Below are 12,087 nucleotides of genomic sequence, written 5' to 3'. Positions count from 1 at the left end.
AAGAGGCCCGAAAGTTTACCATGGGACAGAAAATAACAGTGCTAGTCTCCCATACAGTTTCAGCAGTTTTGGAACAAAAAGGAAGCCATTGGCTTTCGCCCCAGAGATTCTTAAAGTACCAAGCAGTGTTAGTAGAACAGGATGCTGTAGAAATTGTAGTTACTAACATTGTCAATCCAGCCTCTTTTCTTAGTGGAACTTTGGATGAACCAGTGACACATGACTGCATAGAAACAGGAGAAGCTATATATTCCAGTCGACCAGACCTCAAAGAAGAATCTCTGGAGGATGCTGAAAACTCCTGGTATACCGATGGGAGTAGTTTTATAAAACAGGGACAACGTAAAGCAGGATACACAATCACAACCACCCAACAGGTAATCGAATCTAAGTCATTGCCTTCTGGAACTTCAGCCCAAAAGGCAGAGATAATTGCCCTTACCTGAGCATTGGAATTGGCAAAAGGGAAAAAGATAAACATTTGGACAGATTCTAAATATGCATTTGGAGTAGTTCACGCTCACGGTGCAATTTGGAAGGAACGAGGATTGCTAACTGCTCAAGGAAAGCAAATAAAACATGCAGAAGAAATCTTAAAACTATTAGAAGCCATGAAGCAACCAGAAAAGGTAGCTATCATGCATCGTTGAGGACACCAAAAAGGAAACACAGATTCAGAAATTGGAAATCGACTAGCAGATTATGAGGCTAGGCGGGTGGCGGAAGAAGTGGAAGCAGAAACATTATCCTTAATACCAGACGGTAAAATCCAAACTGTAAGTACAAATCAGAAACCAAATTATTCAAAGGAAGACCTAAAATTAATTGAAGATCTGGATGGTAAAGTAGAGTCAGATGGATGGGTTCATTTAGCAGATAATTGTATAGTAATACCATCCAATTTAATATGGACAACAGTTTTAACTGAACATAATAAGACACATTGGGGAGCAGATGCCCTGTACAAAAACTTAAATCAGAAATTAATAGGACGCAATCTATATACAATGGTGAAACAAATATCTCAACAGTGTGAAATTTGTTTACATAATAACCCTAATGTGGCAAATAAAGTAAAGTTGGGGATAATTGGCAAAGGAAATTATCCAGGACAACAGTGGCAAATTGATTTTTCGGAGGTCCCAAGAAAAGGGGGGTACCGATACTTGTTAGTCATGACTGACACATTTTCAGGCTGGCCAGAGGCTTACCCCTGCCGAACAAACAAAGCAAGATAAGTAACTAAGATATTGTTGAATAAAATCATTCCTCATTTCGGAATTCCAGCAACAATATCTTCCAATCGAGGTTCTCACTTTTGTGCCAAAGTAGTACAGCAGGTGAGCAAAACTTTGAAGATAGACTGGCAGTTACATACCCCATATAGACCTCAAGCAAGTGGGCAAGTTGAAAAGATGAATCATTTAATTAAACAACAAATAGCAAAAATTGGTCAAGAGACTAATCTAACTTGGCCCCAATCTCTTCCCCTGGCATTGCTTAGAATGAGAGTGAAACCAAAAACAAAGGAAAATTTAAGTCCCTTTGAAATATTGTATGGGAGACCATATCAATTTCAATTTACAGGAGAAGATTTAACCCAGCTAGGTGCAGGGTATTTGTGTGACTACATGGTATCCCTCCAGAAGCAGTTGGAAAATATAAATAAACAAGTTTTAGGAACCAGGGCTAGAGGGTTAGATCAACCAATCCATCCCTTTAAACCGGGTGATTATGTATATGTAAAGATTTTTTCAGGACAACCTCTGGAGGAGAAATGGGACGGACCCTATCAAGTGTTGCTGACAACCTTCACTGCCATTAAGATCAAGGAACAGCCAGCCTGGATCTGTCGCGGTAGAGACGGACACGACAAGTAATAGATCATGCAAAATGGCTATCCGGATCCGGATGCCCTATGACCTAGAAATGCCGATTGAACACCCAAAGATAGAAGAAAAATTCTTACAGGAGTATATCATTAAACTCATGAAGAGATGGCAAGAACTAATAAAGAAGGGACTGATAGTGCAGAGGCCACCATTAGATATTGCAATACACAAAATTATGCCTGGAGATAAGGTATTGATCAAAACTTGGAAAGAATCATCTCTAACTCCCTGTTGGGAGGGACTGTTTCTTGTTCTGCTTACTACAGATACTGCAGTCCGGACTGCCAAAAGAGGATGGACTCATGCAAGCAGAATCAAAAGACCAATTCAGAATTCTCACTGGGAGGCGACCAGAGACCCTGACAGCTTGAAAATTAAGTTCCGAAGAAAAGCAGATGAGTGAGACTATCTGTTGTAAAGATCCTCACTGTATATGTTATCCCTTTGTATGTTACAGGTGTAAACTCTGTAGAGAAAAGTGGTGGATGCAGGAAATGTAGGAAACGTAGGGAATGTAGGTAGCTAAGGCCTGGCGGTTGGAAGATCTCGCAGTGTACGGAAAGTTAGAGTCCCTCTCCTAATGACCAATAGTGTTTAATTTACGATGTAAGCAGATGGAAGTGGCGTTGTAAACCAAAGGTATATAACACCGTGTCGACCACTAATAAACGCCATTTTCTGTCCACCACATTGGTGTCTGCAAGCTGATGGACAGGGCTCGCCGTTCCTGAACCAGGTCGCCACGCCTGCACGTCAGGCAACAAGTGGTGCCGAAACCCGGGAAAAATCGCCTGGACGGGTGAACGGTCAGACGGGCTGCTGGACCAGCTCAGCGGGAAGAGGTCGAGGGGGGACGCTCCCGGACCAGGACCAACAAGGAGGATGGAGGCCCTTGTGAAGGTCGTATCCCAATTACATAAACAGTGGGGGATTGATTGTAGGCCCAAAGATTTTACCCTTGCTATTGCGAGGCTTTTGGAAATTGGAGCCATTGATCAGCCGGTAGATATACTCCACCCTGAGGTGTGGGATAAGTGCACTAAGGTGTTAGCCGAGGAGACAAAGTCCTCGGGTTGTGGAAAAAACCTTAAAGCGTGGGGAAAAGTTGAACAGGCTTTGCGAAAAGCCATTCAAGAGCAAGAAACCTGGAAGGCAGCAAGGGACTGTCTGTTGGTCACCCCGAAATTGGGAGTCGGGGCAGCCACACAGACTCTGTGTCCCCCAGATGACGGCAATTCTGCCGAGTTAGAACACCCGCGGGAGGGCGGCACGTCTCCGAAATCCCCAAGCCCCGATCCGCTCGCGGAGGCAAAAGATCAAGCAAAATCTTTCTGGGGAGGGTTAACCGAGGAGGCTAGGAGCGCCGCGGAGAGATCACAGTTAGAAAATATCCGGGCTAAACTACCGCCCTATGCGCCCCAAGATGGCGCTGAGTGGCAAGAACAAAGGAGGGGCGAAGATGCCTCCGGCGTGAACAAAGACAAAGCGCTAGAACTAACAAGCGCACATAAAAGAGAAGGGGAGGGGAACAAGAAGGAGACAGGTGATGGGAGTGACAGAAACAGAGGGGGGAGCGTGGGTGAGGGGTGGAGAGCCAATCACAGCGGCCATTTGAAAAAACGGCCAACCACTCCCCCAAATAGAAGGCGGGGCGAGCCTAGAGGGAGGGAACGGCCCACCCACAGGGGGCGGGGCCGGAGCCCAACAGAAAGGTACTGGAGCCCGGAGGTGACCAGTCAGTCGAGTTCCGACTCCGGGTCAGGCGCTTTCTGGGACGAGTGGCTCGCAGCCGATCCAACTTCAGAGGAGGAAACACCCCCCAGCTGGGGAAATCAGGTGCCCTTGCCGGGAGAGCGGACTGAGCCTCCTGAATCTTTGCCTGAGCCTATGCCTGCCGAGCCGTCACCTGCACCCCCTCCGGCGCTTCCTCCTCCCTTTCTCCCGCCCCCCCCTTGTAGACTGATTTTTGATGGGGCGGGAATGATTGTTTTTAAACAAGAATGGGAAGACAACTGTGCGAGGCAGCTAGCCCAAGTAACAGGGGCAGACCACCCGCTCCATGGCTCTAGCCTGCAGCGACTAATGGGTACAGATCCAACAATGATTACCCCCCAGGCACAAGCCCAAGGCTTGCGGGCCCATGAAGTCATGACAACTACTCGTGCAGCTAGAGAAGCTATTCGCACAGTCTCTAGAGTCATTGCCAAGCCATCACCATGGTCCACAATAAAACAAAGTGAAAGTGAGAGTTTTACACAATTTGTAGATCGCCTCCAAGCGGCGGTTGACTCCTCATCCCTGCCTGCAGAGGCACAAGGCCCAGTCGTCGCAGACTGTTTGTGCCAGCAATGCAATTCAAAAACCAAAGAAGTCCTGCAGTCATTACCTGCGGGGTCAAGTATCGCAGACATGATTAAGCATGTTGTGAGTGAAGAACATCTAGCCCCGATTCAGATGGCTGTTCGTACCGCAATAGCTGATGTAATGGCATGTTTTAAATGCGGCCAGGAGGGCCACATTGTCATCAACTGCCCTCAGCTGGGGGACTCGTCAACTACGTACCCCCCGCACCAGGCCCGACTTAGAGGGCCGTGCTGGGTCTGCGGAAAGAAGGGACATTTTGCTAAGGAATGTAGATTCAAAAATCAGGGAAACGGGAGGGGGAGAGGGCACCCGGATCGCGCACAGCCCTCTCCCACTTGGGATGTGAGGCGACCCAATTATGCCAACCCAGGATGGGGCGAGGCGCTCCCGAACCCGCTGCCCCCTCGGAGAGCAACCGACTTTATGGTCCAACCAGCGACTCAACCGAATTTGCCTGTATCTCGGGGACAGCAAGGACCTTCCCCTGGAACCGAGACCCCTGGGTGGCCCTGGCGGTAGCATGTGACAACCCACCAGTGGTATGGGGAATTTGTTCCCTCTATAATGCCCCAAATGACACCACCATCAGTGTCCCCTTTTTGATCGATACCGGAGCAGATGTCACAGTTATCCCTGAAACAAATTGGCCCACACGCTGGAAATTGGAAAATGCCCCTATGGTAGGAGGAGTCGGGGGATTAACCCGAGCTCGAAGGAGTGCTCAATTGGTAGCAATCACACTTCACACCGAAAAGGGACCAGAGGAAACTATCACTCTTTTTCCATACGTCATGTCAGGGGTTCCACCCCTGTTGGGAAGGGACGCTCTATCCCTGTTAAAAGTCAGGGTGACAAATTTATCCTAAGGGCCACTGCTGCACACCCGCCTCCACCAATCAAACTGACGTGGAAATCGTCCGATCCAGTGTGGGTCGAGCAGTGGCCCCTGTCAAAGCCTCGAATGGATGCCCTCCTTGAGCTACTTGATCGCGAACTACAGCGAGGTCACATAGAGCCTTCCACCAGCCCATGGAACACCCCAGTTTTTGTAATACCCAAACGAACTGGCGAGGGGTTTCGTCTCCTCCATGACCTGCGTGAAGTAAACAAAATAATCCAACCAATGGGTCCCGTCCAAACACTATTGCCCATGAACTCTATGATACCAGAAGGGCAACCTTGTGCCGTCCTCAATATCAAAGACTGTTTCTTTTCAATACCCCTGCATGAAGATGACAAAGAGCGGTTTGCTTTTTCTGTAGTGTTTCCAAACAGCCAACGTCCCAACCTGCGCTTTCAGTGGAAAGTACTGCCCCAAGGAATGATCAACTCACCTACCATCTGCCAGGTCACGGTGGATCGAGCGTTAGCACCGGTCCAGTGTAGTGATCCGACTGCAACTATCATTCAATACATGGACGACATTTTGATCGCTGCACCCTCAGGAAGTCAGGTAGACCAACTGGTGTCAACAATTTCAGAAACTCTAAAAACGAACAGGTTCGAAATCGCGAACGCAAAAATTAAAAGTGTGTAAGTTTCTTGGGAGTAGAGATCACAAGTCTCTACATAACCCCCCCTCAAGTAAAAATCCACCGGAACATTAAAACACTCCATGATATGCAACAGCTAGTAGGGTCCTTGCAATGGCTACGCAATATTGTCCTGATTCCTCCCGAAATTATGACCCCTCTGTACGATCTTTTGAAAGGAAAGAACCCATGGGAACAAAAAACCTTGACAACAGAAGCAATGAACTCTCTCGACTTTATAGAACAACAGGCGTCGTCAAGTACGCTCGCCAGGTGGAACCCAAACATACCACTTGATCTGTATGTACACTTCACAGAAAAGGGAGGAGTAGGAGCACTAGCCCAAGGCCCCCCAGAAAAAGCCCAGCCAATACAATGGATAGTCTTAGGAAAAACATCTCGTGCCTTTTCTCCAGGAGTAGAATGCCTCAGTAACCTCATTATGAAAGGCAGGAAACTCGCTCTAAGACACTTAGGTACTGAACCCGCCAGAATATACTTACCCTTCCGCAAACAGCTCCAAATGCAATCAGTGGCAACATCAGAGTATCTGGCCATAGCTCTCTCTGGGTTTGGCGGAGAAATCTGGTACGCCACGAAGCCCCCCTGGACTCAAATGCTAACCATCGTCGACATCGACCTTCCAGAAAAAGTTATAGACTGACCTCAACCGGGACCAACAGTCTTCACAGACGCATCCTCAGCGACCTCAACCGCGGCAGCAGTATGGCAATCAGAAGAAAAATGGCACTGCATTAAAATGACAGATCACGCTCTTTCAGTTCAGCAACTAGAAGCGACAGCCATAGTACTAGCGTGTGGACTGTTCCCAACAGAACATCTCAATATAGTAACCGATTCAATGTTTGTAGCTAAACTTTGCTTGGCCATGTCAAGGCCTGGTGTGGCGACATCTACAACGGCCTTGATGCTGGAGGAAGCACTATCCTCACGAAAAGGTACTATATCAGTCATCCATGTCAACAGCCACAGCCCAATCAGAGGATTTTTCCAAATTGGTAATGACAAAGCAGACGCCGCTGCTAAAGGACTCTGGACACTGAGAGACGCCCATCAGTTACACGAGTCTCTCCACATCGGAGCTAAAGCGTTAGCAAAGAAATGTGGAATCTCAGTCCCTGATGCAAAACACATAGTAGCCACATGTCCTCACTGTCAAAAGGCACCATTGTGGTCCAGCGGAGTCAACCCCAGAGGTCTCAAGGCCTCCGAGGTGTGGCAAACAGACTTTACACTTTGCCAGTTGCTAAAACCTCGAGCGTGGTTAGCGGTAACCGTAGATACATATAGTGGAGTGATCGCAGCCACTCAGCACCTTAAAACTGACTCCAAAGCAACCATCCAACATTGGCTAACAACCATGGCATGGCTAGGTATCCCTAATCAGATCAAAACAGACAACGGTCCAAATTTCGTCTCCAAATCAGTTCAGGCATTCGTTTCAAAATGGGGTATTACCCTAACACACAGCATCCCGTATAATAGCACAGGACAGGCTATAGTAGAACGAGCAAATCACACCCTAAAATCCAAATTAGAGGTACTAGCAAAACCAGAAGGTTTTACCAACGCCATTCCCCTAAAAGACCAACCACGTCTTTTGGCAACTGCTCTGTTAGCACTGAATCAGTTCCCCCGAGGGGAGGAGGTGAATAGCCCTACCCAAAAACATTGGGCCACTCGAGCATTAGAAGAAGGCCCGTTGGTTATAATCAGAAATGAGCTGGGAGAATGGGAACAAGGATGGAGGCTAGTTCTTACAGGGCGAGGGTATGGCGCTGTCAAAAAAGAGGGAAAGGTTAGGTGGTGTCCGCTTAAATCCATTAAACCAGACCTCCAGAATAAAACTAATGAAAACTGTGAGTTTCTGTCCACAGGACTGGATCATCGGACGCCCCCGTGATCGGTACTTCCCGGTAGCAACAGAAAGTGATGAGCCGGCAAGCGTCCCGTCCGAACCTGAAAGTTCCGCACCGGCGGAGCCCGGACGACATCAAAACAACCCTAGCAAGGGAAGGTCCCAATGCTTTTGTATAATCTTGATTTTAGAGCTTGTCATAGCAGGGAAGGCAGGGTCAGATCACAATTCCCATCGGCCATTCAGGTGGGTCCTACAAGATCTCACTGGCGATCGAGTGACAGCGGTAAACGTGACAGCAGGTACCCCAACTCTTGTGATAACAAACTTCGATTTGTTCCCTAAGCGTGGAGGCCCTGAATCATTATGGGGAACGTACTGGTGTCCTAGTTTAAACCCAGGGAAGAGTTACTGTAACTATCCAGGATACTGGTTTTGCGGGTACTGGGGATGTGAAACCATTGTGACAAGTGATAGATGGAAACCGGAAAGAGAGGACAAAAACTTGCGGGTTGAGTGGGGACCAAATGGGTGCGACCGTCCAAAATTCACACCCAATGGACTGCTAGCTAACAAAGGTACCTGTTCCCATCTGGTTTTGAAGATCCAAAACCCGGCTAATACGGGCTGGATCGTGGGAAAGAGGTGGTCAGTATTCATTCACAGCGCTTTCAAGGACCCAGGAATAGTGGTACAAATCCTTAAGACAATCCCACAAACACCCCAAGCAATCGGGCCTAACTCAGTTCTTAACCCGCCAACATCAACACCTTTAGTATATAGTACCACACACGATACCGAAGTTACGACTCTTGATAACACCCGAACCCCTTACGGAAATTCTCTTTGGAAAATGATGCAAGCTAGCTTCCAGGTACTGAACGAGACAAATCCAAATCTTACAGAACATTGCTGGTTATGTTTCGGAATTAGACCACCCTTCTATGAGGCCATAGGAGTGAGTGACCTACCCATGCAGGCAAATGATTCAAATCCGGCCGAGTGTATATGGGACACAGAAAAACAAGGCATTACATTGTCACAGGTGGTGGGGAAGGGCGTGTGTGTAGGCAAAATCCCAAAGCACAGAGAACAACTGTGCATTAATAAGGTACCGTATGGAGCCTTTACCAGATGGTTAATACCAACCGAAAATGCCAAATGGGTCTGTTCTACTACCAGAGTTACGCCTTGTTTGTCACTGGAAAATCTTAATAAGTCCTCAGAACATTGTATCCAAGTATCCACAGTCCCAAAAATTTACTACCATTCCGAAGAATTTGTCTACGACTCTCAGGTTATCCCAGAACATCATCTGGCAAAACGGGAACCCTTTACAGCAATAATGGTAGCTACTTTAATGATCTTAGGTACAGCAGGAGTAGGTACGGGAGTAGCATCCTTGGTACACCAAAGCAAAGAATTCAGCACCCTAAGAGTGGCAGTAGACAAAGACCTAGCGAGGATCGAACAATCAATAAGTGCATTGGAACAATCAGTCAGATCACTGTCCGAAGTAGTGTTGCAAAATAGAAGGGGATTGGACCTAATGTTCTTACAGCAGGGAGGGGTATGCGCTGCACTGAGGGAAGAGTGTTGTATATATGTGGACCACACCGGAATAGTAAGAGACACCATGGCTAAGCTGCGAGAAGGACTGGAAAAGCGAAGAAGAGAACGGGAGACGCAACAAAACTGGTTTGAATCATGGTTCAACCAGTCACTGTGGTTAACCACCCTGATATCCTCCTTGATCGGGCCGATCACAATAATCCTTCTGACATTGATTTTTGGACCCTGTATACTGAACAGGCTCGTGTTGTTTGTCAAAAACCGACTAGAACGCGTTAACATCATGTTTGTAGAGCACCAACAACTGCTTTAAGAATGTGTTTACCCAGCATTGTCCCTAACATTTTCCCAACTTACCCCTTAAATTCCTTGCTTACCTGCCCTAACTGACTAACTTGAGGTGTTTATAGTTTTCTATAGATTTCTATTCAGATTTATAGTTTATATTTTTTACATATATATATTTTAAGACCTATAAAAAATATAAAACTAAGTTTTTTACTAATTATATTTTTACTAATTATATTAATATAATTTTTGTAACTAATTTAACTAATTTAATGACGCATAGGGAGGGGGGAAATGTAGGAAATGTAGGAAATGTAGGGAATATAGGTAGCTAAGGCCTGGCGGTCGGAAGATCTTGCGGTGTACGGAAAGTTAGAGTCCCTCTCCTAATGACCAATAGTGTTTAATTTACGATGTAAGCAGACGGAAGTGGCGTTGTAAACCAAAGGTATATAACACCGTGTCGACCACTAATAAACGCCATTTGCTGTCCACCACATTGGTGTCTGCAAGCTGATGGACAGGGCTCGCCGTTCCTGAACCAGGTCGCCACGCCTGCACATCAGGCAACAGGTGGACACATTGCTCCTATGGGTATTCCCCTCTAGTGGTATTTGCCACGAATGTTATTATTACAAACGGGAATTAACTGAGCAAGCATTATGTGTAGGAGTATCAACCGGGAAAATTATAAAGGACTCCAAAGAGTGGTGGGATATTTTTGCTAAAGGCATAAACCCTGAGAGGTGTTGTCCTTACGCCAACGAGCCGTGTTCAACAAAGGCTGAAATACTGCCAATATCTTGCAGACGAACAGTGGTCAGAGTGGGGTGGGGAGCTTGGAAAGTGAAGGATAAAAACTGGGACGCATATAAGTCAAAGCGAATCAAATATAAAGGAGGTTCCCCTGAAGAATACGACTGCTGCCGAGAAGATGGTACACCTCACTGCTCTAAGCAACAGAGTAGGCAGAGAAGAAGGCAGAGACGTACTGCTGTGGGGATTAAGGTTGATGAACCACCTCCAGAGAAGGCTCACGGAGCCTCTTGACTTATTACTCCCAAACAAAACGTCCTCAGAGCTTCCCCGAAGTCTCCCATCTCTCACCAGGGGTAAAGACAAAAACCAAAATGATTATCAACACCCTCGGAATACCTGTCGCAAGGGTAAGGGTACACCACTTTTCTCGAACTTAAGATTAAGCATTTGGATGATAAGACTGTTACTAATGCTGATAGGGACAACCCAAGGTAAAGGGAACCCCCACCAACCTTATAAATGGACGCTCTATAGGTGGGAGGATCAAATGATATTACAGCAAGTAATTGCTGCCGGGGCCCCAAGTTTTAATCAATCTTTATGTCAACTCGTACCCAGAGACCCATGTCTACATAACTTAGGCTTTTAGTTTTGTCCTAGTTCTAATAATGTTAATATTAACCTTTGCACCTTGTATATTGAATAGAATTACTGGATTGATAAAAAATCGATTAGAAGCTGTACACCTAATGTTGATAAGAAGACACTATAAGCACCTAGAAGAAGACGAAATTGTTAAAGAAACTCCCCTTCTCTCCCTAGCTCGAGAAGCTCTTGCCCAGTTTGAGGAACAAAATAATAAAAAAAAAAAGGGGGAATTGTAATAAACTTTGCATAACCAATTTGTTCATCAAACCTGTTGATTGTTAAAATATATCGATCTCTACAACTTAGTAACTAAGCTGCTTTTAACCGTAATAACCACAGTAACAAGTGCAGAAACTAGATATTGAGCTAAGTAAGCAGGATGTGCCAGTCTTGATTACCTTATCATATAGCTCCTCAAGAGCAGTTTCCTGAGAAAATAAGGAACTGGTCCCAGAAACCGGCCAAGGCCGATTCCGTGGCTTGGATAGATAAACTTGAGGGAGTGTCCCCTTGGAACTAATTGTAATACCTCTCGGAACTAATTGTAATACCTCTTGGAATTAATTTTAATGCAAAGCGGGAAGAGGTCATGCATATGTATAGGCATACCTGCAATTCCCATACATATGTAACACTTAACTGTTTAACTGTCAAACACGTTACCACATCAGGTGTGTGCGGTTGGTGGAGCGGAGACTCCCCGGCCACCCAGCGCTGTTTTGCCTGCTTGTTACTTGCTACAATAAACCTGGATTGGATTATCCCCGGGCTGGCGTACAAATTTTCGTCGTAACTTATAACAAAGACGCAGCATGCCTTGTGGCAGGATCACCATCGCAAGTGTATCGCTTGCGTTCATCTCCATCTTAATCTACCGGCTGGCACTTGCTCCCTCCAGGCTGTAGCCGGGATAAAAGCGATTCAGTTTACAAGAAGCACAGCACCGTGTGAGCCCGCTGTGTATTTATAAAAACGGCTACAAATAATAAAGCTCGGCAGGGACCGCTGACACACACAGAGGCCGTGTTTTCTGAAGAGGGCGTCTGCGTGAAATCCGCAAACCCAGGACTGCGACCCCCCTCACCCTGCCCCTTCTCTCCTTCCCTCAGCCGGGCCCGGCTCCCACACCCCCACGCCCGCCCAAGGGCCTCGC

At 46.6% G+C, this 12,087-nt stretch overlaps 1 long non-coding RNA gene across 1 annotated transcript; it reads left to right on the top strand.

Moving 5' to 3' along the window:
- The first annotated feature begins 1,915 nt into the window (after nt 1-1,915).
- LOC142038547 (uncharacterized) lies at nt 1,916-10,922 on the top strand. Its single transcript, XR_012652591.1, has 2 exons — nt 1,916-2,373; nt 10,101-10,922. It is a non-coding gene; the product is annotated as an uncharacterized LOC142038547 (long non-coding RNA).
- The last annotated feature ends 1,165 nt before the right edge of the window (nt 10,923-12,087 follow it).

Source organism: Buteo buteo, chromosome 13 (assembly GCF_964188355.1).
Source record: "Buteo buteo chromosome 13, bButBut1.hap1.1, whole genome shotgun sequence".
NCBI classification, from domain to species: Eukaryota; Metazoa; Chordata; class Aves; order Accipitriformes; family Accipitridae; genus Buteo; species Buteo buteo.
This window is presented reverse-complemented; position numbering and strand designations above follow the sequence as displayed.